Genomic DNA, 24,011 nt, shown 5'->3' with positions numbered 1-24,011 from the left:
ACTACCCCCGACGAGGCGTCGAATCGCTTTTCAGGTGAGTAGCACGTTACTCTGGAACCCAAAAGGAATTAGTGGTGGATTAGTGTAGGGGATATAAGAGTACAGTTTTAGTATTATTATGAGTTAATTTGAGCCGCGGATGTGAGTTTGTTAGTTAGATTGACTGGAGTAATGGAGGGATGGAGGAGGGACAAATCCAGTAGTGTTAATTGGGAGTTTATGGTAACAGGATTTATGCTTGGGATGAGTAAAGGGGGGAATGGAGGAGGCAAGAGTCTGTGGAAAGGGTGAGGGGGATCATAGTAGCAAGGTGAGGTACATGAGGACCAATTTAGTAGGGTTGTTTGGGAGATCATGGTAGTAAACTGAGGTTTAGGTGAGCTAGTTGTGGAAGAGGAGGGAAGAGCATAGGCAGGGTTATTTAGGAGATGAAAGTAGAATGGATTTGGGATGAGTCAGAGTGGGAAATGGAAGATAGATTGATAGCGACATGACATGGTGATGGGTAGACAAAGAGTGATATAAAATGAGAGCAGGGATTCATAAGTATCTAGTATAAAAACGTATCTAGGAGTTATGTAATGACCTATGAACATGTTAAGCATAGAATTATATATATATACACACACATATACACACACACAGAGTAAATATACATTAAACAAGTTTAAAGAGTATGTGTGTAGTTTGTTATGACAGTAGCGATACATATTCTCTAAAGAACTATATATCACTAGAATATTCATATAATCAGATAAATATTTATCAACATAGGCATATGCAGTCCACAGCTGTTTGAATATGGTGGTTATGAAGGAAAGAGACAATTCTTGAGTAGTTTTCTAAAGACAACATAGTTATCTGTGGCTCTTATAGTTGGGGGGGTAATGAATTCCATAGTTTGGCTGCTTGAACGCAGAAGGATGTACCACCTATAGTCTTTCTTGTATGTTGGTGTTCTAATGCGGGGTGCCAATTTTGAGCGGAGGTTTCTTTGTTGAATTTATTTGGTTATTTTGTTTCTGATAAGAAGCAGTCCTGTTCCATGTATGACTTTGGGGTGATACAAAGCAGCTTGATGGTGCATCTTCTGGCAACCGGAAACCAGTGTAGTGCTCTCAAGGCAGGGGAGATGTGGGCTTGTGGCTTTACATGTACTAGTAGCCTGGCTGCGGAGTTCTGAATACGTTGTAGTTTTTTCATAATGGATAGAGATGATCCATGATAGAGGCCATTGGCATAATCCAGTTTAGATAGTAAAAGCGAGATAGTAGCTTGCACCTTGTGTGGAAATTCAAGGTGGGGGAAGATGCGTCGTAGAGTCTTCAAGGTGATGAAGCTTGTTCGTGCTAATTTGTCCACTTGGGCATTCATAGTTAACTTGGAGTCCATGGTGATTCCAAGGTTTTTAACTTCCTTGAATAATTGAGGATGTGGTCTGAGATAGTCAGGCCAGGAGTACAGTGGGTCATAACTTTTCCAGTCACCACATATGAGTATTTCTGTTTTGGAGGCATTTAGTTTGAAATGGCTCCAAGTCATCCACTGTTCAATGGCTCTGAGGCAACCGAAGATTTAGGAGTTTTCAATGTATGTGGGGCATTCTAATTTAAGAAGTATTTGTGTGTCATCTGCATAGTTGTAGCATGAGAGATGAAAATCATTGATCAGTTCCTGTAATGATATCATGTGGATGTTGAAAAGCAAAGGTGAGATAACTGATCCTTGGGGGACCCCTGCTTTTGTGAGGTAGGGTTTGGACAAGAGGGGGGGGGGGCAAGAGAAAAGATATTAGATCTTTTTTGAAGGTAGGATGCAATCCAGTCGAGAGCAGTCCCTTTTAAGTCGGCTTCGTGGAGTTTATGAATTAGGGTGTCATGGTCAACTGTATCAAAAGCAGCCGAAATGTGGAACAGAAGTAGTGCAGCGACTCCATTGCGGTCAACTGTGTTTTTAAGATCATCCCAGATTGTTATGAGTGCAGATTCAGTGCCTCTTCCTGGGCGGAATCCAGTTCGGAAGTCTGAAAGTATAGAATTGTCTTCAATGAATTGTGACATCTGGGTGAATGCTGCTTTTTCTATCAGTTTGCCCAGGAAAGGTCATTTGTGATTGGTCTGTAGTTGTTGGGGTCTTGCGGGTCTAGGTCAGTTTTCTGTAATAACGGTTGTATGTATGCCTTTTTCAGGTCTACAGGAAAAGTGCCTGTAGTTAAAGACTTGTTGAGGATTCTTCTTACAGGTGTGGCAGCAGAAGTAGATAAAATAATGTTCTTGAAGATGTGTGGTGGATAAGGGTCCATAAATTCACCTCAGGATATTTGTTTGAAGGACTGTAGAGGCTGGGTTTATTCTTAGAGGGTATTTTAGGAAAGGGGTTGGTGCTGATTTTTTTTTTTTTCTGTTTTAAATAGGAGTCCAATGTGTCTGCCTTGGTTGTGTAATGAGTTGCCAGTTTGTTTATGAAATCTTGAGTAGTGGGATAACTTCCTTCCTTTCATGTAGGTTTTCAAAATTCATTGAGAATTTTATAAAATTCTTCGGGTGCAGATTTAGCATTTTGAATTCTGTCTGAGTAGTACCTTTTTTTTTTTTTTTTTAAGCTTTTTTGATTGATGATTTGTATATTCTCTTAAGCTTGTGTAGCTGCAGTTTGTCTTGCCTGTTTGTTTTGAGCCAGGTCCACTGCAACTTTCTGATTTGTTGCTTTATCTTTTTAAGAAGTTCTGTGTTTCTCCAAGGTGTTGGTTTTCTTTTGTCGTGTTTAGTTTTTCTGAGTGGTAATAGGATATCAAAAGCTTCCTGTAGCCACTCAAAGCTTTGGAACAGAATTAATTGCATCTAGATCTGTGTTACCCGATAGTTGTGTTTCTAAGTCATCAAAATAGAGTTTGCTCCAAGGTCGATATGTGCATGTATTAAGTAGTTGTGGGGTGTGTTGATTTGTGGAGTTTTATATTGGAAAGTTATCAAATGTTGGTGGTCTGCCCATGTGATTGGCATGATGCTATGAACGGTAACTAGTACAGGCTCAGCAAAAATGACATCTAGGATGTGTCCAGCGATGTGTCTGGGATTGTGTACAATCTGATGCAGGTTCACTGTGACTAGGCCAGTGGTTATAGCTTTTGGATGGGGCATATTGGGTTTGTCAAACCAAACGTTTTGGTCCCCAAGAATGCATAGGTTTGAGTATAATGTAATAAGGTTTGAGACCGTATCTAGGAAAAGCATCTAGGACTGTTGAGTTGTTAGGTGGAGGTCTGTAAAGGAGGAGAAAGTTACAGGAGGACGTTGGAGTAGGGTGGCATCTGGTGAGGAGGGCTTCACAACCTTGTATGGAAATGTCTGTTTTACTGAGATTTATTGCATTTTTTAATATAAAAGCTAGTCCACCTCCTCTCTCGCCTATACGGATGTGTGTGATAGTTTGACAGTCCGGAGGAAGGGCTTTGTGCAACACTGGGACCATGTCATCTCCCAGCCATGACTCCAAGTCAGGTTGTGTGTTTGTGAGCAGGTCATAGATGTGGTGCTTTTTTTTTTTTTTTTAGAGTGTCCGAGCATTTATGATCTGGCAGTTTAGAAAAAGTGTGTTAGTGGCGGTGTTGTTTTGCTTTGGAGAAGAGTAAGCAGTATAATTGGACTTGTAGCAGGTGTGTTAGTTGTGATAACTGTGTGAGTGTCACAATAGTCTTGTTTTTCAATATAGTGTTCCTCTTCCAGCAGGTTTAGGAGTCATTTTGTTGGGTCTGTGCGTGTGGGTGGTGGACTTGGTGGCTGAGAGAGACATGAAGGGTGTACCGTTTTTTGTAGGGTAGCCTTATTATGTAATAGACAAGGGGATGCGAAGTTAAGAGAGGCATGTTGTTTATTTTGTTTGCCTCTGTTTAGTGTGGATGGAGTATGGGTTTGGGTGGTGGAGGAGCATGTGGATCGTGATGTAAGGCTGTAAACTGTGCAATGGAGGAGAGGCGGGTGAATGAAAGTTGCTGGGTTTGGGTGTCTGCAGTAGGTGTTTGAGAAGAGTGAGAATGAAGGGGTAAAGACAGGACGGGATTTGTATTCTTTGTGTAGTCAAGAGGGTGGGAGTGGGTGTGACGATAAAGTATAATGAAAGTTTGTGTTGATTTGATGTGTGGTCTGTATTGTTTTTGTGGAATAGTGAGAGGGGATATTGATGTAGTTGTTTTCGGTGAGGGATTTGTATGTGAGTTAGTGCTGATGAGTGGAATTAGAGTCTTACAGGGGGTGTTGATGTGTTTTGGAGATGAATGTATGAGGTGTGTAAGAGGGGATGGATGTGTTCAATGATGGGTCATTCTTATGGTTTTACTTGGGACCGGTCAGGAAAGAAAGGCCCAGACGCTACAACCTCAAAGCCATTTTTAGGGTCATTGAAGGGGCTACAGCACCTGGTCTTCATTCCTAAAGTTTACAACTTTCCACTTTCACTTAATAGGCCGAGTTCATCCTCCCAACTGAAAACATTTTTCTTCTCCTCAGCATTAGCCCCCAACATTCCAACAGTCTACATAACTGAAGCAAATAGTTAAACGTTGGTGAATGTACTACGAATAAGTAAATAAAAGAATATTTGCCTTGAAACCAGCTCAGATGGAAGTAAAGCCAGAAATACACTGGGTCCAGAGAACTGACTTCACCCATGCAAAATATTTATCATGCACTAACATACGCACTGTCAACCTCATGGGTGACGAAGATACGCTCATGGAGACCACGAGACCTACACAAAGACAACACTGTACAGATAAGGCAGTCCCATAAACAAAACAAAAAAAAGGCTAATCACAAAGTAAGTCATAAAGACAGTTGGAAAAGAACACTATTTTGCACGAAGAAACATGAATACGTTTGATGAAATCATAACAATGGGGACAACCTAGAGTATATTGATTGCATAAGTAGACACAAACCTTAATTGTCATTAAAAAAAAAAAAAGCATCAATTTTATTTGCAAGTTTTGACACCACCCATTTAAATGAATACTGTACAATTTTTTTTTTCTGGGAAGAACACTCTACACTTGAGGCATATGTATCAGTTTTGAACAAAAAGGCCATAGTGCCTTGAGCCTTTTTACTTCTGCTTCCTCGTAAGTAAAACGGTCATCTTAGTTGCCAAACAATTTAAATGAGGAACTGTTCTGGGTTTTCGATATGAAATAAGGTTGCCCCCACAAAGTTTGATTAATGGAACATTTTTTTCACAAATTTTGAAATTAAACATTTAAGTAAGTGTTTTTATTTGACTATTATGATACTTGCTCCGGTCACTTAATTTGCTCTAATTTGTGTCCCCATTTGATTAGATTTAGTCTAATTTATTTACATATCTTTCTAGAACATAGTGCAGGCTGTACACCAATAGGTATTAAGTGGAGATGGGGCTATTCAGTCTTCACATTGCCCTTCTGCAGAGGATCTCGATTTGAATAGTGACAATAGGGTGCTTGAACACTCACTGATACATTGCTCTCCCCTCGGGGGAAAAAACATAACAGAGCGCTTGGTAGATGCTCAGCAAATCATTGCTTGGTTTGCAATGAACATTACGAACCAATAAAAATACAGTGCACTCTGCAACCCATCTCTCAAAGCCAACCTGGAATACTGCTCTCTGAAGTGAAAGTGTTAAACTTCCTTACCTGTACCCTAAAGCATCTACACTAGTTACCAATTGAGGCACGCACTAGGTTTAAAATAGTCTGCAGCATGAAAAGCACTGCTATCCACTTTAGAGTCTCATCTTTGTTGCTGAAGAATTAATGCAAATCACTTTCTTTTATTCTCTAGAAAGTTTGCAGCATAAACTGGAGTTCTTGTAGCATGCAACAAAAATGTGTTTTTAGGTCTCTCCTACACATATCTGTGTTTGTTCAAGATCTTTAATAGACCATACCAAAACATAGTGGGCTTTTACATACCCACTACTTTCACAACGTATATTGCTTGCTTCCTCATCCATGGCTTTCCTTACGATTGTGTTTGTTCCTTACCTGAAGCACAGCTTCTTTACCATCCTGTTGATCGAATGGCTTATTTCCTTCCACGGCCAACGTCCAGGAAACAACTATTTCGGGGTAAGCCTGCAAGAGCACACACTTGTGAGACACCAATGTTAACAACAAGCATTTACAATGCATCAGGTCTCGCGTTTGCTCGTGTTAGAGCCGATCGCGTTGTAAACTCCTAACCCGACTTTTCACCTATCGGGCAAAAGTGCATTTATGCACGTAACCCGAAAAAGTGAAATCCAGTAGGTAAAGCGCTCGACTTCTGCCAAGCGAGATCGGGCTCGTAAATTAGTTTTTAAAAAAAAGTCCACGAGCCCGATGGAAAACAGCGAGCCTCGCATGTTTTCTGTACTTGGTCGCTGCGCTCGAGGAGGGCTAGCCACCGGAAAAGGCATGACATATGCGTGCCTTCGACTAATGAAAGCAAGCCGATTTAATTAGGGAAGCCCACAAACCAATAAAAAGCACTGACGTGAAGTTGACAGGGCTCGGAGCCCTTTTCTAAATACATAAGAGTCTCCCTGCTATACACATGCGCGAGCGCATGCAAAGCAGGCTCGACCCTAAAAAGGGCTTGGAGCCAACACTTTGCTTACTATTTGTTAGCCTGCCTGGCACTATTCTTTACAGCCCCATAATTTGTCACTGCAGGCCTGGCTTCATTTTCGTTCCTGTCAGTATAGCAGAGACCACGCACTGATTGATTCAACTTAATCAGTGACCGTCTGCTGCTCCCAATGCGGCTATTTTGTTCTTTTTAACTTCTAGTGCCATGAAAAAACAAGGCATGTGACTGCAAAAGAGTGTACAGCAGGACAAACAATTGCAGAGTTGTATTTTCTACAGCAAACTTTTTCATTTAGCCATTTCTTTTCTCACTTTGCCCTCTTGTTTTTGCTCGTGGGCACTTGTCCAACGAGGATGATTATCTTGTTCTAAATATTGCAAAGCAACATTATTTCTTTGTAATATGTAATTTCAGATACTATGTTTTAATACATATCGGGCAGTACACCCCAAGCCGATCACCTCCACTCCCCACCCAACTCCATCCCCAACCTCCACCCAAATCCAACCCCTCCTCCAACTCTACCCCAAACCAATCCAACCCCTCCTCCAGCTCTACCCCAACCCACCTTTAACTCCACCCTAATCCCATCTCTACCCCAAACACAATCCCAAGCCTCCCTCTACCCCAACCCCGCTTGACCACCAAACCCACCTTCAACACCCAACCTCCAACTCCACCGCCACCATCAACTCCACCCCCAACGTTATTTACCCCAACCCCCACCCAACTCAGCCCCAATCTACCTCTAACTCCACCTCAATCTACCTTCAACTCCAAACTCCAACCCAATCCACATCCACCTCGACCCTAACCACATCCTACCCTTAACCCACCTCCATCCCACACCCACCCACTCCCACCTCCTACCCAATCTCATTCAAATTCACTTCTATCTATCTCCAGCTCAACTCCAACCCATTCCACATCCATCTGAACCCAACCCACCCCATCTCCATCACCATCACCTTCACCTCCAATCTGTCGACCTCCAACCCCACCCTAATCCACCTCCACAATATCATCCACTCCCAACCCTCCTGACCTCTAACACAATCTCCAAACTAACCCCATCTGCAAACCAACGCCACCTCATCCACTTTCAAACACAATCCACCCCCATCTTCCAGCCAACCTCCACCTCAATCCAGCTCCAAACCCAATCCACCACCTCCAAACCAATCCACCACCTCTATCTTCACCTCCAACCCCACCTCCCCTCCAACCCATCCCCACCCAAATCAATTCCATCTCCAGTCCAACCCCACCCCCAACTCCGCCTCCACCCCATGCAACTCCATCTCCACCTCCAACCCAAACCACCCCAACACACCCCCACCCAACTCCATGTCCACTTTCACCCCACCCCACCACAAACTCCAACCCAACCCCATCCCCTCCACAACCCCATCTACTTCCAACTCCCATCCACCAACAACCCCACCCCCAGCTCCCCTCCAACTCATCACCCCAATCCCACCTCCAACTCAACCCAAATCCACCCAAATTCAACCCAACTCGCCCTCCACCCAATCCACCTCCAATCTACCTCCAGCCCAATCCCACCTCCAAACCAATCCACCCCACCTCAATCCACCCAAATCCAACCCTACCTCCCCTCCAACTCATCCCAATTCACCTCCACCCTAATCCCACCTCCGATCCAACTCCACCTCCAACCCCGATCCAACTCCACCTCTCCCTCCACCCCAATCCACCTCCAACCCAACTCTCCCTCCAACCCACCTCCAGCTCAATCCATTTCCAATGCAATCCACCCCAGTCCACCTCCAACCCAACTCCACCAATCTACCTCTAGCCCAATCCAACCCCACCTCCAACCAAATCCAAATCTAACCCACCTGCACCTCAAGACACCCCAATCAAAACTCACCTTCAACCCATCCCCACCAAAAGCCACCTCCACCCAAATACATCCCAATTTAATTCCATCTCCAGTCCAACCCCAACTCCACCCCATGCAACTCCATCTCCAACCCATCCACATCCAACCCAACCCAACTCCATGTCCACCTCCACTCCAATCCACCAAGATCCACCGCCACCCCCAACCACCCCAGTCCACCTCCAGCAATCCCATTCCACCTCAAACTCCCCCAATCCAACTCCACCCCCCTCCACAACCCCAATCTCACCTCCAACCCAACCTCCAGCTCCCCTCCAACTCATCCCCACCACAAATCCACCTCCACCCAAATCTATCCCACCTCCAACTCAACCCCAACCCAAATCCACCCAAGTTCAACCCAATCCAACTCTTCCCTCCACCCAATCCACCTCCCCGTCCTCCAATCTACCTCCAGCCCAATCCCACCTCCTCAATGCATCCCACCTCCCCTCCAACTCATCCCCATCCCAATACCACCCCAAACTCCCACCTCTTCCTCTACCACAATCCACATCCAACCCAATACACTCCCAACTTAACCCACTATGTCAACCTTCACCCCAACCCACCACGATCCACCCCAGTCCACCTCAAACCCCAACCACCCCAGTCCACCTATCCAACTCAACCCCCTCCACAACCCCATCCACTTCCAACCCAACCCCCAACCTCCACCCAAGTTCAACCCAAGTTCAACCCAACTCTCCCTCCACCCAATCCAATTCCGCATCCTCCAATCTACCTCCAGCCCAATCCCACATCCAACCCACCTCCTCAATCCGTCCCACCTAATCTACCCAAATCCAACCCCACCTGCCCTCCAACTCATCCCCCCATCTCAATTCACCGCCACTCAAATCCCACCTCCAACTCTGACCCAAGTCCACCTCGACCCAAGTCCACCTCCAACCAAATCCACCTCTCCCTTCACCCCAATCCACCTCTTCCTCTACCCCCCAATCCACCACCAACCCAACTCTCCCTCCAATCCACCTCCAGCTCAATCCACCTCCAATGTAATCCACCCCAGGCCACCAACCCAACTCCACTGCCAATCTACCTCTAGCCCAATCCAACCCCACCTCCAACCCAAACCAAATGTAACCCACCTGCACCTCAATCCACCCCTACCCAACCTTCAACTCTCCCAACCCATCCCCACCCAAACCCACCTCCACCCAAATCCATCCCAATTCCATCTCCAGCCCAACCTCCACCCCATGCAACTCCATCTCCAACCCAAACCACCCCCAACGCCAACCTAACCCCACTCCATGTCCACCTTCACCCTAACCCAATTCCACCTCAATCCACCCAGTCCACCTCCAACCACCACAGTCCACCTCCAATCCAACTCCACCCCTCGAAAACACCATCCACTTCCAACTCCAACCCCCACTTTCAACTCCAACCCAAATCCATCCCACCTCCAACTCAACCCCACCCAAGTTCAACCCAACCCTCCACCCAATCCACCTCCCCATCCACCATTCTACCTCCAGCCCAATCCCACCTCCAGCCCAATCCCACCTCCAACCCAATCCAACCCACCTCAATCCACCCCTCAATCTGTCCCACCTCAATCCACCCAAATCCAACCCTACCTACCCTCCAACTCATCCCAATGCACCTCCACTCAAATCCCACCTCCAACCCAATCCAAGTCCACCTCCAACCCAATCCAAGTCCACCTCCAACCCAATCCAAGTCCACCTCCAACCCAATCCAAGTCCACCTCCAACCCAATCCAAGTCCACCTCCAACCCAATCCAAGTCCACCTCCAACCCAATCCAAGTCCACCTCCAACCCAATCCAAGTCCACCTCCAACCAAATCCAAGTCCACCTCCAACCAAATCCAAGTCCACCTCCAACCAAATCCAAGTCCACCTCCAACCAAATCCAAGTCCACCTCCAACCAAATCCAAGTCCACCTCCAACCAAATCCACAGCTCCCTTCACCCCAATCCACAGCTCCTTCCACCCCAATTCCCCTCCAACCCAACTCTCCCTCCACCCCAAACCACCTCCAATGCAATCCACCGCCAATCTACCTCCTGCCTAATCCAACCCCACCTCAATCTAACCCACCTGCTCCTCACTCCACCCCAATCCAACCCCACCTCCAACTCCCCTGCAGCTCATCCCCACCCCAATCCATCCCAATGCAATCCTGCCTTCAACCCAATCCCACCAACCAAACTCTCCCTCCACCTCAATCCAATCCACTTCGCCCCCATCTACCTCCAGCCCAACCCACCTCCTCCATCCACCTCCACCCCAATGCAAGTTATAGTCCAGTCACACCCACACTAAAAAAAAAAAAAAAAAGCCATCTGAACCTTTAATATAGTTGCAAAATTCGAAGAAACCACCTTGATCTTGGAGAATTTCATTAAGATGCAATCGTGGATGGGGGCGGGGGGGCTAGGTTTATGGCAGAAGTGCTAAACCCATGGGAACAATGATTGCACTGATAGCAAATCTAGACCAGTTTTGCAAACTTGAAACAAACACTCCAACTTGCAATCCTTTTTTGGGTTCATGAAATTCCATAAACTGCTTTTGGAAGAAAAAAAAAATTGGGGCGGGGGTCAAATTTATTTCAATACAGACACAGCAAGATAGAAATTCAGTGGGGAAAAAGTAGTAATGGTTCTGGCCTATATATATATATATATATATATAGAAAACTGCTCATATTTGCCAGTTGTGAGTTAACAATGCATGTAGCGCACACCATAACAACCAAGACTTGCCACACTGTCTCTTCTTAGGTCGAGCATAGCAGTGCACAGGCGCTGCTTTTTCGAAGTACAATCTGTGGGCTTTAATCACGCCCACCTCAATGCCACCACTAATTTGTTTGTGGGCTTGCCATGCAAAAATCCCTCAATGTAATTGGTAAATGCTTTGTTTGTCCCGCCTTGGGGCGATTTTGTTACTGCCTTCCAGACTGACCCTGTTACATGGATTATTGCATGATTCACGTTTTACTGTGGGTGAAATACATTATTATTATTATTATTTTTATGCTGCGTCTCTCCTTCGCGCTCATGGCTCGTGGTGCTTTGAAGTTTCCGACAGCGTAAACTCCATCAGCATTACTGAAGCACTATGCATGACTACCAGTTACTTTGACTCTCCTTCCGCTCCGTGGCACCATGCCGCTTTGAACTTTTATAAAGCGCGAAGTTGTGTTTTGTTCTTGTACTCTGGTGCTGCTTGCTGGCCCTACTTGGCACTTTACAACATGTGCTCTCTGACTTGGATTCCCTGACTGGTTAGAAAGTTTTTACGGTAGACGTCCATTGTCAAATTCTTCTGTCCGTTTATGCGCAACACCCCTAAAAATTGTATTTAAGCTCTACTTCGAAAATGTGTCACTTTAAATTGCAGTTACACACCTCAGAAACGGACTTGCATACATTCAAATTCTCTTTGGGCACGAGAGCAAATACAAAAGTATGCATACACAATTTGACACGTTGCAGTTAATTATCCTAATTTAGCGCACACGACCCAACACCTTCATATACTCACATATGCAATTGCACACGCACTTATATCACAAACATCTCACGCAGTTCCACGGGCGCACTCACACATATCCACGCTCTCAAACTCATTTTCCAGCAAACATGCACTCTCAGGCCTTCTCCCACATTCGCCTCTGCTTCAGACACCACTGCTTGCAGATGTAAAGAGTTCACGTTTTTTCAGCTATGCATTTCCTTTCGGTAAGTCATTACGTTTGCAAGTCATACGTGTGCTCTTTTCTGCCTCGGCGGCTGCAGTTTCCTTCTTTACCGTTCTCGCCGTCCTGTTCACTATCTGTTTTCAGAGAAGCAACCTTCGCTCTGCCCCTGTCGTTTTATATTTTGTAATCGCGACAGGTCTGCACACTTACGGGGAGCTTTGAAGGTTTCTTGTCTGCTTCTGAATTCAACTGCATATTCAGACTACCACTCTTTCCACTGCCAGTAAAATAAAGACTATTACCCATGGCAACCGAGCCCGAATATCTCACTTTAAGCCGTGTAACTTTGACTCGCTATGAGTTTTGATGTCAGTCTTAGATGCTTTTGTTTCCCGCTTGTTTCGTTCCCTGATGCCAAGTCTACGGGACGTGAAACTGCTGAAAGTGTGTGTTTGGTGCCACGACAAACAGCATCAATCGTGAATGGGAAGAACACAGGGTATATTATTCACATCTTCCATGGCAAGAAAAGTCCAGTTATGCATTTACAACATTAAGTCAAGTAAATGCAAGACCAATTGCATTGTAAGTGCTTGCTTATATTCTGTTCCTTAGGTAAGTGGGTGTTTTCAGCATTACAGGTGGCACAAATTATGGAGCGTGTGCCCACTCTATGGTCGCCTATTCAAAGTTTCTCAAAATATGGTACGATGTAAATAAAACACTGTAGCCAGCAACGTCTGGTTTCGTCAAGTTGAAAAATCAGTGGTGGAAAAAGACTAACAAAAGAGCAGTACACATAAGTTAGCAGAAAGCGGTTACTTATTTGTATTGTACGTTTACATTAGGAGCCACAGGAAAATAAATGTTTGCACGCAATGATGATTTATTGGCTAAGTATTACAGAAGAGTTTAAATTAGAACCAAAGCCTCCGGGTCCCTACGTCAGCAACTAGCCCACTGAGACAGCGCTCCAATAGTACACAACCCACAACAGATAAGTATGTAAATAACTCACTAAAACTTTCAAGACACCATCTTTGATCCATTTTAACTTCAAATGTGGCCATCTTGCAATTTCAGCAAGCAGTCTGAGGTACTGAATCAGGTTTTCATATAGAGGCATACGAGCCTCTTGACAAGACCAACAGGACCATAGGCAGCTTTCAACACTGAAAACAAACAGAACTCCATTTGGAGACGGTACTCATGGCCAAGATATTTAAATCATGACAAATGTGTTCCAATTATTCCTTGCCTTCGCTAATTCAAGAGAACCTGACTGTTCAGGAAAATAAATAGTACTATGACTGCCTCAATCACAGATATGGCATATGTCAGAGATCTGCTGACCTGTACACTAAATCACAAGCCTACATACCTTCAAACACAGAAACTTCTGATTTAGCTAAACACCCACTTAAATGTATCCAAATGTGTGACATTTTATGGCCACAACATACTTTGCACAAGATGAAGATAAAAACTACTTAATATACCATGCCATGTACAAGATGAAACTGAACTCCTAATAAGACAGCCATTCCAGCAAATGAATGAAACAAGCCTTGGGCAAAGCCAATAGGTCTCGCCTTTGCCAATATATACCTCTTTGCTTCCCCAGTCATTTTTGTGAACGTTGCCCAACATCAGTGAGAAAAGCATTAGTTATTGCTGATGCTAAACTGTAGCAGCTTAAAAAAATGAATTAAATAAGTGTGTTGATTTATTAGCACGTGTCGTCATATACACACGAGTCATAACACTATGGTGGCCTTAAGATGGTGACATACTAGTGCATGTATCTTGACATAGTTGTAACTTTGTTAGTTTTTTTTTATTTTTATTTACTTACTATTCCAAGATGGTACAGGCCAACACGGAAGCACTACATTTACAAAGATAAATGTAAAAAAGTAACAAAGTGCATTCTCATAAAGGAGCAGCCTATAACTGCAGCCTCCCGACCCTCCAAAATTGTTTTAAGCAGCAAAAAAAAAAAAGCAGAAAGAACGAACACTGCAGCAGGAATGGGAGTAATGGCAAGAGCAGGTTGGGGCAGATGATGGAGCAGGTGCAACAGAAGAGCGTGAGCTGGGCAGGAAGGGTTAGTACTGCCAATCACAAACACCCAAAGATAAATTTACAAAAAAAAAAAAAACACACACACCCTTGGCAAAAACAGGTCTGGTGTTAGCCGTTGATCTTTTTGCTTTGTTAATGGTCATTGTTTTTGAAAGCTTCATTGTTGGGAAAGCTGTCAGGTCCCTGACTAGCACAATTTTTGTTTTTTTTCTTATCTGCCTAAAAGTAAAAATATTTTTGTTTCACAAGGTACACATTGCCACAGTAGCCGATGTGAAATAACTACTTTCTGTATTGATGAGCTCCTTGGTACAAAATGTCATCTGACAGTGAATTTAGCTAATAGTTGAAGTGGACTGGTCCAATGCCCCATGCTGTAGCAGGCAAAGAAAAACATAATGACAATCCCAGACCAACAAGATGAAGAGGGCTGGTTTAAAGTACCTGCAAATATATTATACATATAATTTTAGTAAAATTAAAAGTTCTTAGCTAAACCAACACCAAAAAAACAATGCAGCACAAGCTTGATAGGGAAAAGCATTCAGCAAGTCTTTAAGAATTCTTAGTTCCTTAAAATATTCCTCTCCTGCAACATTAAAATCAAAAAGATACAATCTTCAACATCTTTGCCTATTGTTGCATGACAATGTCATCTTTAATATGCAAATTAAACTTGGATTAAAGAACAAGCATGATTGAAAGAAATAGCTCAAGAGCAACACTAAAACTCACTGTAAATGTTCTACAGGTAGCTAGCTAAGAATTTTGTAAGTTATTAAGTCTAACACTATTGAGTAAAGCAAACTGTTGACCACATAACGCACTCCAAAGGCTACTGGATGGATTTGCAATTCAAGAATGTTTGTTTTTAAGACCCATATTTTTTAAGGAAATCTATGGTTTCTAAAAAGATAAGCACTGAGCCAACACAGAGTGAGGTAGCTGAATGGTTGTGCGTCTCCTGCTGTAAGCAGGCCATAGCCACCTATAAAAAGGCTCCAAAGTCCTTAATAAAACAAGAGAATAACACCCACGACCTTAAGGGAAAGGTGTGCTTTAGAAAAAGAAACATACATATACACTGCACCACCAGGGAACGAGGTAGCTCAGTGTGTAAAGCGCTTGCTTCAGAGTGTGCCATGAATGGAAAATATCTTAAGCCCAACACTGAGGCGCACCATAAATGTTTTGCAGGTAAATATTGCAGTAAACATTTGTAAGTTATGAAGTCTCACAGCATGCACCACCACTGAAAGAGATCAACAGTCTAGGATTTTCCTGTTCAAACATGCTACTCAATACTAAAGATGTTTCATGAGCTTTTCCTCTCGTATAAAAATCGCCAAGCATTTCTTGTTCACTAGAGCTCAAAAAATGCTTCATTTTATCGTCAGGCAAAGATGGCTCATATGGGGTGTAAATTGATGTGTCTCAGCCTGGTTTAACTCGTGCAGTGCTTTTTTTCATTATTGCCTCATAAAATCTGCTTTGTAGAACTGATAATACATTGTGCAAGTCATCTTTTTTTAACCTTGTTATGTGTCACTTAAAGTGAGACACGCACTGTCAGGCAAGCGATATAGCAGGCACAACTGTGGGCGTTGGAGCTGGGGAAGCAGGTTCGAGTCTTGAGGTTGCCTCAACATCTTGTGACTGGATAAATCACATAATCCTGATGCCTTAAAATGTACAACCTCTGTCCTTCATTGAAAACTCATTTATGTGCCCCAATGCTGCTTTACCAAGTTTGTGATATATAACTATCTAAGAAGCCCGTTATGGATCAGCAGTTCATCTAGGTGGACTGCATTTGAAAGAATGTAACACTTCATGCACTAATTTCCATAATATTTGCTTTAAAACATTTCCCTCAGAATATAGAGCACAAAGGCTGTACTTGGTTGCCAAGCACCAGCAGACTAAAAGGTAACTGTGTAGGCTGCAACACAGACCCTGGTCCATTTTGAAACCATGAAAAGTTGCATATAAAAAACACACAAAAAAAAAAAAAAAAAAAAAAAACACACGCAATGAAAGTAACAAGGTGGGTGGAGGAGGGAGGTTTTGGCGAACACGGGTTTAAATAATGAAGTCAGAAAAGCAAATTCAGCTTGCTTGAGCAGACATAACACAGACGTGCATTCCTAGAGAGTGCATTTCTAAAAGTTCAACAAAAAAAAAAAAAAAAAAAAAAAAAAAGGAAGTACCTTGGGAAGCACGTGGTTAGTGGAAGGACACTGGCCAGTGACCGGAAGGAGTACTTCATCCCAGCTACACACAACAGCATGGACGGAAAGCAAAGAGCAGGAGGCGAAAGTAAAGTAGACTATGTGCGGACCAATCAGAAGCATATAAATTAGAGCAAGACTAAGCCAATGGTAAGTTCAGGCAAGTAAGAGGCAGATTCTACGTTTTTTTTTTTTTTTTTTTTTTTTTAAACTGTCAAAAGATTTTGCAAGCACAGCGCTAGCCAAACCTAAAAACTGTATACAACTAAGATTATTACAACTCACAGCAACAATTTTTGTTATTCCACTCCTGTGGGGGTAGTAACAGTAAACACATTTAGAATCCATTATTCAGGCTACTGGCTTTAAACTGGAGCCAAACATAACATGAAGCTCCATTGGCACAAATATAAAAAAGTCTACATTGAGTTCCTGCTACAACTGAACACTTAAATGCTCTACGGTCAGCAATCTTTAAGTGTAAACCACAAGCAGCACAAGCAGTGTTCCCTAGAAAGGTCTACACATGACTGGTGCAGTCAGAGCTAAACTTGTTCAATAAAACATGCACTGGCAAAGCCAATAGGTGCCACGTTTAGGATCTATTGACTTTGCTGATGTTGTGTCATGAGGGCATATGCTTGCATATTTGTGATCTATCAACGGAGTGCAGTAATGTTTACAACGGCACTCTCAGACCAAGTCTGTGAACGAGTTTAAATTAAAAAATGAAAAACATGAGCACTCATGTCTAGAATGGCTCAGACTTAGGCTACCACTAAGGGCGGAGTCAAGAAGCAGTCCAGTTCAGTAGATCCCTGTTTACAACTGCACTCTCGCAGCAAGACACCAAAAGGAGGGCCAAAAGGGAACAATTTACCACAGAAATGAAAGGAATTTCAAAAAGGCACACAGACTAACCAATGATAAGCGATGGGCGTGCTGAAATGCCCACAGAGAAGATACAGCATGTCTCGAGAGACAGTACGTGCGCTGCCTAAGTTCGACCCAAAAAGCATAAAGACTAAATTGCCTTATGGATGGGTCTAGTTTTCTTAAGCAATGTGTAAAAAAAGGTCTGCACCATGAATTCCTAAGCATCGTGCATAAGAAATGTTTGATTGTAGGTATTCAATCTGTTGCTTTGTCATCTACTTCCGGCGTTTAAGAGCATGCTTGAATATCAATTCAGTTAGCCTCAAAAACATTCCTCTTCTGTAACCACTCCAGCCAAGTGGCCACATGTTCAAAACCGTTAACAGCAACACAATCGTCCTTGCACAGGGTACAAATGTAATGTATTTCTTCAGTATTGTGTTTCACTGAAAGAATACATAGTCATTGTTTAGGTCAAGAATAGTGGTTTTGCAGTACCCTTTCTTGATGACAGCAAAACATTCCAGTACAAACATAATTTAAGGCTATAGTACTCATTTATCAGTCACTTACAGATGTTTGCCATTCTGACACTGTTATATTAGTGATCACGCCAAACCGCATACTTTTGGACTTTATATAGTAGATATGTAACTTGATTTGATGCAATAATCATTCTATTCTTATTTACAGAGTGCACAGCAGGGAGATGACCAGAGTAAACTCTAGAATGAAAGCTATTAACTTTGCTCAATTCTTGAAGATCTGAGATTAATATATTAAAAGTTAAGGGGTATGGACACCAACAGGCACCACAGTCTCACTTCTCTAAAAGTTAGAACTAGAGATGTGCAACCTAAACCAAGTCTTTAAAGTAGTGTTGCTTAAGTTCCACTATACAGTAATAGTGGAGGCTTTAGAATTTCAAAAGAACACTGGGTTTTTAGAAAGGTCTCTATTTTTGCCATATTATCAAGAAATAAGCAGTTAACATATAATGTTGCTTTCTAAAACCGGTTTGTGTTATACCTAAAATGGTGTACCACTATATTCAATCCTAGAGAATTGGGAACAGTATTTTGGCAAATTACCTTACTCAGCGGAATAAGCATAACCAATAGCCAGTACTCCAGGTGCCCTTCTTTTAAAAATTAGAAACAAAACGTCTTTTAAACTATCTAGTAAAAATCCCAAGTACCAGTGCATACTGTCCTACATACAGGATCTCAACAGTTGGGATGTTTGTGTGTGCAAAGTACTTAATCTCATCCAAAATCCATAGGCCTGGCAGGATTAAAGGGCTCACAAGTGGTAGATGTGAGAAGAAGTTCAAAAGCACATCATCAACAGCTGCATTATTATGGTGCATATATATATATATATATATATATATAATCCCCAACTAACAATTCTCTTGTTTGGACTGGTTGTGTTTAAATCACTCTACAACAACTACTTTAAAAAATGTACACGTGTCTCTTTGCTCAAACACATTGAAAATCACATCCCTATTTCTCGCAATCCAAGTTTTCACCCATTTATCACAAAAGAATGCACCCCTAGATGCGTTTATCAGGTGTGTTTCTGATAGCATTATTCCATTTTATAGAACATCTTCATCTACGCTTCTTTCAGCATTCAATATGCTTGTTCTACATCTAGTCTAGTTTCCCACAGCGGCTTTATTTTTTCTCACATGTATTCAAATAATCACTAAACTACTAAAGACTGTTAGAATTCAGGTTCATTATTATGGAACTCGTAAATATGCAGTCGCAATACAGGCTGAAAAACGCCAGGACTGCCCTCTTTTCATGCGACTGCATATTAGTGACACCGATCTTCCTGGTAACTCCCTTGGTCTTACACAACTGGATCCCAAATCTGTACTGCATTTGCACATGGACGTCATTGCACCAAACGTCATTGAATAATATCAAGTTTCCTTACAATTCTAATACATTTTCTGGCCAACACCAACTCCACTGTTTCCAGCATTAGAAAGGAAGCTGACAAATACAACCAAAGTCATCCCTGAAACCTACTTCCCTCACAACCCAAGCAGGGCTGTACACATCCTTGTGAATAAACTAATTTTCGCCTGAGTCTTGCTCAAACAAGACCACATTATCCACAAGCCTTCCCAATAAGTCATTTAACTTCATGTAAGAGAACACATCCCTATTCAAACTAGTTGCAGACACCCAGTCCAAATAATACATCCAGTCCACATACAGCAAAGTAAAATACAATAACCTCGTATGTGACCCCTCTCCAACAACCGTCGCTCCCCGGGGTCTGTAAACTACAAGGAAAGCTGCAGCTTTGAAGGTAGTTATTTCAGAATAAAAAAAATAAAAAAATGCTATAACGCCTAAACAAGCCAAGTATTTCTGTAGTAACATAGGGGAATGTTAGTGTAAGAGCATTTGTAATGCGTAACTCTAATTAAGGCATATGAATCCTACTGTTACGAGATGTAATGCTTTCTTAAGATGGGAAGACTTAAGATTCTTCCTTCATTGCAGAAAGACTAACCTGTTTCTGTTGTGATTATCTAGAATGTTCCTATGTAATTTAGCCTTTACATAAATTATATGGCTTGGGGATGGACAGAGTAGCATTATTATCAAGGACGTTATAAAATGGAAGTCTTGCATCCTGAGATAATTAAGGGTAAGTGTTCATCCAGAAACGTAAACATGTTTTCCTTTAAGTAAATGAATAAAACAACAAACTAGTCTCTCCGCCAAGCCGAAAACAAAAGAAGGCACTAATATTAAGTCATTGGATCCTCCACCCAACACATCTGCACAGATGTAGTACCACAACTTGGTTGCCCTGACATCTGCATGAAAATTGATTCCAGAAGTACACAACAAAAGCACTGCTCTCCATCGCAAACTGATGTAGAGAATGCCACGACTTCACGGAACATGTGAAATCCACTTACAACAAAAGGATCTACAAATAAACCTTTTTGCGAACTCAGCTGGCACAAATTGGTAAAAAGTACCAAAATGGTAAACAAGTGTCAATAGGAAATAAAACCAAAATATAATACGGTTGTAAAGAATGCAGGTGTACTGGTTATTCAGCATATGTGATGTAATTAAGCTATCTGCATCTACTTGAACTAAAGAATAAACAGCATTCTTGCAGGATAACTAAGACTGAAGACAGCAGACTCCGCCATTTCCTACAAATAGTAAAGTTCTGCCACTTCCGCGTTAGCGAAAGTTGAGGCCGTGTTCCTGCTCAGACGCAGTATCACAAACACTAAATGTCTGATATTTAAAGGCTCAAACGAAGAGTTGTGTTTGTTGACACAATGGAACTTTCCTAGCAGGGCCGTGGTCAGTCCTGTCACACGGCTGTTCACAGATGTGTTGGCGTGTTTGAGAACTTTCAGCCACCGAGAAGCAACCAGAGAATCCTCGCAGCAAAGACACTGTTCGGCGGCAGAAGACAATATATATGTAAGGACAACTGAGTTTGTCCACGTACCCGAAGGAAGGGACACTACGCAGACGTTTCATCGCCCACTTCCAGTTATATGACACAGAACAACTGTGTTAGTACTCCGTACCAAGTGAGGACTAGGTTGTCAACGGATAACGATCAACCTAGTTTTCGTGACAGTGTGTTATTCGGTAGGGACAAGTCTTGAGTAATTAACAAGGAGGTGCCACCGATCTGAGGCCACGAAGGCAGTATTGAGCTCCTCCTGAAATCCATGAAGACATCGCAAATAAAAACCTCCGTCGCTATCTGATGGAAATCCGTAGCCAACATTACATACACCTTTAAGGATCGCCGATCTTAAAATCTGACTGCCACCCTTGGAGGCAGTGGCGGTGGAATTCGGGCTACCCGCAAACCCGAAATTTAAGGGGAAGAGTTCGGAGCTCAACTCAACAAAAAGCGGCGAACTGCTCACCAGATCGGCTAACCCCAACCCAGGCGATAAATAAGCTTTACTCACCTTCCAACACTAGCTCACTTCGCACCACCATCTAAACAATGGCGTCCGCCTTATAAGTGGGGGGAGGGGAACCGTGAGCGGAGCCGTCACGTGAGGCTGGCTCTACCCTTCCGCGCACTGTGCACTTCCCAGGGCGGAGCCTCTCTCCGGGCAACCGTCATAGAAACGTCAGGAAACGAAACGCGAGAAACAAAAAAGAGACTACGGAATCACGAGCTAATCGTGCTCACGGCTTCTCTGCTCTGGTTGTAGGTAGAAACATTAAATACATCGATATTGTTTCAAATAAGCAAATCAATTAGAAATAATTATATCAGTACATTATGGCATCCTTTCTAATTACATATAATTAAATGCTGAACGCTAAAAACGTGTGGAGGTGACACGAATTTTGCATTTCAAGTAACCCCATGCACACTTGGAGGCATTCTTCAGTTTCTGCAGCAATGGTAACTAAGACTCTTAGCTGAGAATGCATCAAATGGACCCAGCCCTTCCAAGTACCACGCATTGGGGGTTAGACTAACGCATTTTAATGGTGGTATCTGCATAACCGCATTAAAATGCTTTAGTGACACTTTCATAGCTCCCTGAAATACTTTGGATATCATGAAGTGCTCCTAAAAAACACCTTTGTGCACAGCACATAGGGTCGGATGTATAAAGTTCTTTTCCATTTCTTAACGGTCCAAATTGCTATTCCGGGCAGTTAAGAAATGGAAAGCTACCTTTTTCTGATGTACAAAGGCCTTTGGAAAATCGCAAATTGCGATTTCTACCCTGTAGAAATCACAATTTGCGATCCACAGAATAGGAAATTGCAAATAGGGATTACCTATTTTTGATTCTTATTCTTATGTACAAAGCATTTTCTAAATGCGATTTGAGAAACTTGAAGTTGATGGTTACCATGTGCAATAAAAAAAAAAACACCCCAAAATGCTTTTTTTAAATTGCAATAGAGCACACTCATGCCCCTTGGGCACTTGTGTGCTCTACATGTGCACCACTGTTTTAGGGGTGCACCAAGAGGGGGCCTTTTGCCCATTGCCATCCTTAGTTTTGCATTTCCCAATAGGAAATAATTTCCTAATAGGAAATCACTATTTGGGAAATGCAAAACTGGCCCATTGACACAAATGCAATGGTATTCTTGTTGTATATATCATCATCAATAAAGTTGTTTGGTTATGGGATAGAATGTAGAATGTTGGGGTAGGCTAAATGATGATGTATTAGAATGTCATGGATAGATGGCTCACAAAGATGGGAGAACGAGGAGCTTTATGAGCTGTGTTGTTAATGGTCCCTATTATATTTAATCTTATAATAGATAAGTTTATTAATAACTGTTATCATCTTGGCGTGATCACTTCCCCAGAAAGAATTGTCGACAAGCTGAAAATTGAATGGAAGGGGCTCATCAGAAAACATTGAAGGCTCGGTAGTTACACCAAAGGAACTAGAAGAAAATTGTTTGAAGTGGCAGATATAAGGAACACATATCCTCTACGTGCTTGCAAGTACTTTTATATATTTTTGCCTAAGTAGCATACCTTGAAAAAAATTTAGGGTTACACTGTACTTAACCATGCGCTGATTAACGAAATTGGAATTCTGTGGTGTCTCTACTTGTGCTCTGTACAATACGTAACTGCAGGGTTTTTCCCTTGGAAATAAACTTGTGTGATTAGATGTACTTGGAGTGTGACGTTTGGAAAATAAGGCCAATTCACTTTGGAAACAAGTACCTAAATGGCGGCCATCATAAGAAGAGTATAAAGTGTGTATTTCACATAACGGTGTTACGCACGCCAATGAGAATCATAAATACACATGCATATACTATCAAAAAAAGGAATATAAATACTGTTAAGTGCACATCATTAAGAACAGTGATACACAAACCAAGAAATATACATGGACTCATGTAACGGTGACACACACCGACAAGAAATTGTAAAATCCACATGCATGTATCTTTATCAAAAAGGAATACAAGTACTGCTTAGTGCGCCTCATTAAGCACAGTGATACACTCACCTTTAAAGACTGTACCGCATGCATATACCATATACAGAGGAAATACTGTTTATGTGCACACCACAAATAATGGTGGTACGCACACCAATAAAGTACTATTTACAGAGTAAAATACTGTTTATGTGCGCATTACAAATAACGGTGATATGTACACCATTAAATACTTTTTGGTTTAACATATAAAATATTGTGAAATGCCCTAAGAAAGGTGAGCATCAAAAAGCACACCATTAAAGACTTTTTGTTCGTCCTAAGAACGGTGCACTCAACCAAAATTTATTTCAATGTCTATTAATAACACACACAAAGTAAAAAAAATATGGCTCAAGGTAGTACCATAAATCAGCCAGCATTAATTTTAAATAATCCTGGAAAATCGATTATGTAGTAGAGAATCTGGCATAGGGCATTTGAAAACAATTATGTGGCAATTGATGGAAAAAATGAACCAGACTGGAAAAAAGACTTGATGTTTGGTCTCCTAGGAAATGCCGGACAAGATATTTTTGATAATTTACCAGAATATGGACCACCTCCTGGTCAGTTTATTCTGTATAATGAATAAGAAGACACAGTGA

The 24,011-nt window shown here is 42.3% G+C and overlaps 1 protein-coding gene across 3 annotated transcripts in view; it reads right to left on the bottom strand.

Annotated features, from left to right (window-relative positions):
• Window positions 1-21,523, bottom strand: part of MARCHF7 (membrane associated ring-CH-type finger 7) — a 255,444-nt gene extending 233,921 nt beyond the window's left edge. For 2 of the 3 annotated variants that reach the window (XR_011201473.1, XM_069224201.1), the window contains exons 1-2: window positions 21,391-21,497; window positions 6,020-6,109 (exon numbers count right to left, since the gene is read on the bottom strand). The gene's annotated coding sequence lies outside the window, so the exon portion shown is untranslated. Of the gene's footprint in view, window positions 1-6,019; window positions 6,110-21,390 lie in introns of all 3 variants that reach the window. The other variant, XM_069224202.1, reaches the window with a different exon arrangement.
• Window positions 21,524-24,011: the final 2,488 nt, after the last annotated feature.

The sequence above is a fragment of the Pleurodeles waltl genome, chromosome 3_1 (genome assembly GCF_031143425.1).
Source record: "Pleurodeles waltl isolate 20211129_DDA chromosome 3_1, aPleWal1.hap1.20221129, whole genome shotgun sequence".
Classification (NCBI taxonomy): Eukaryota; Metazoa; Chordata; class Amphibia; order Caudata; family Salamandridae; genus Pleurodeles; species Pleurodeles waltl.
This window is presented reverse-complemented; position numbering and strand designations above follow the sequence as displayed.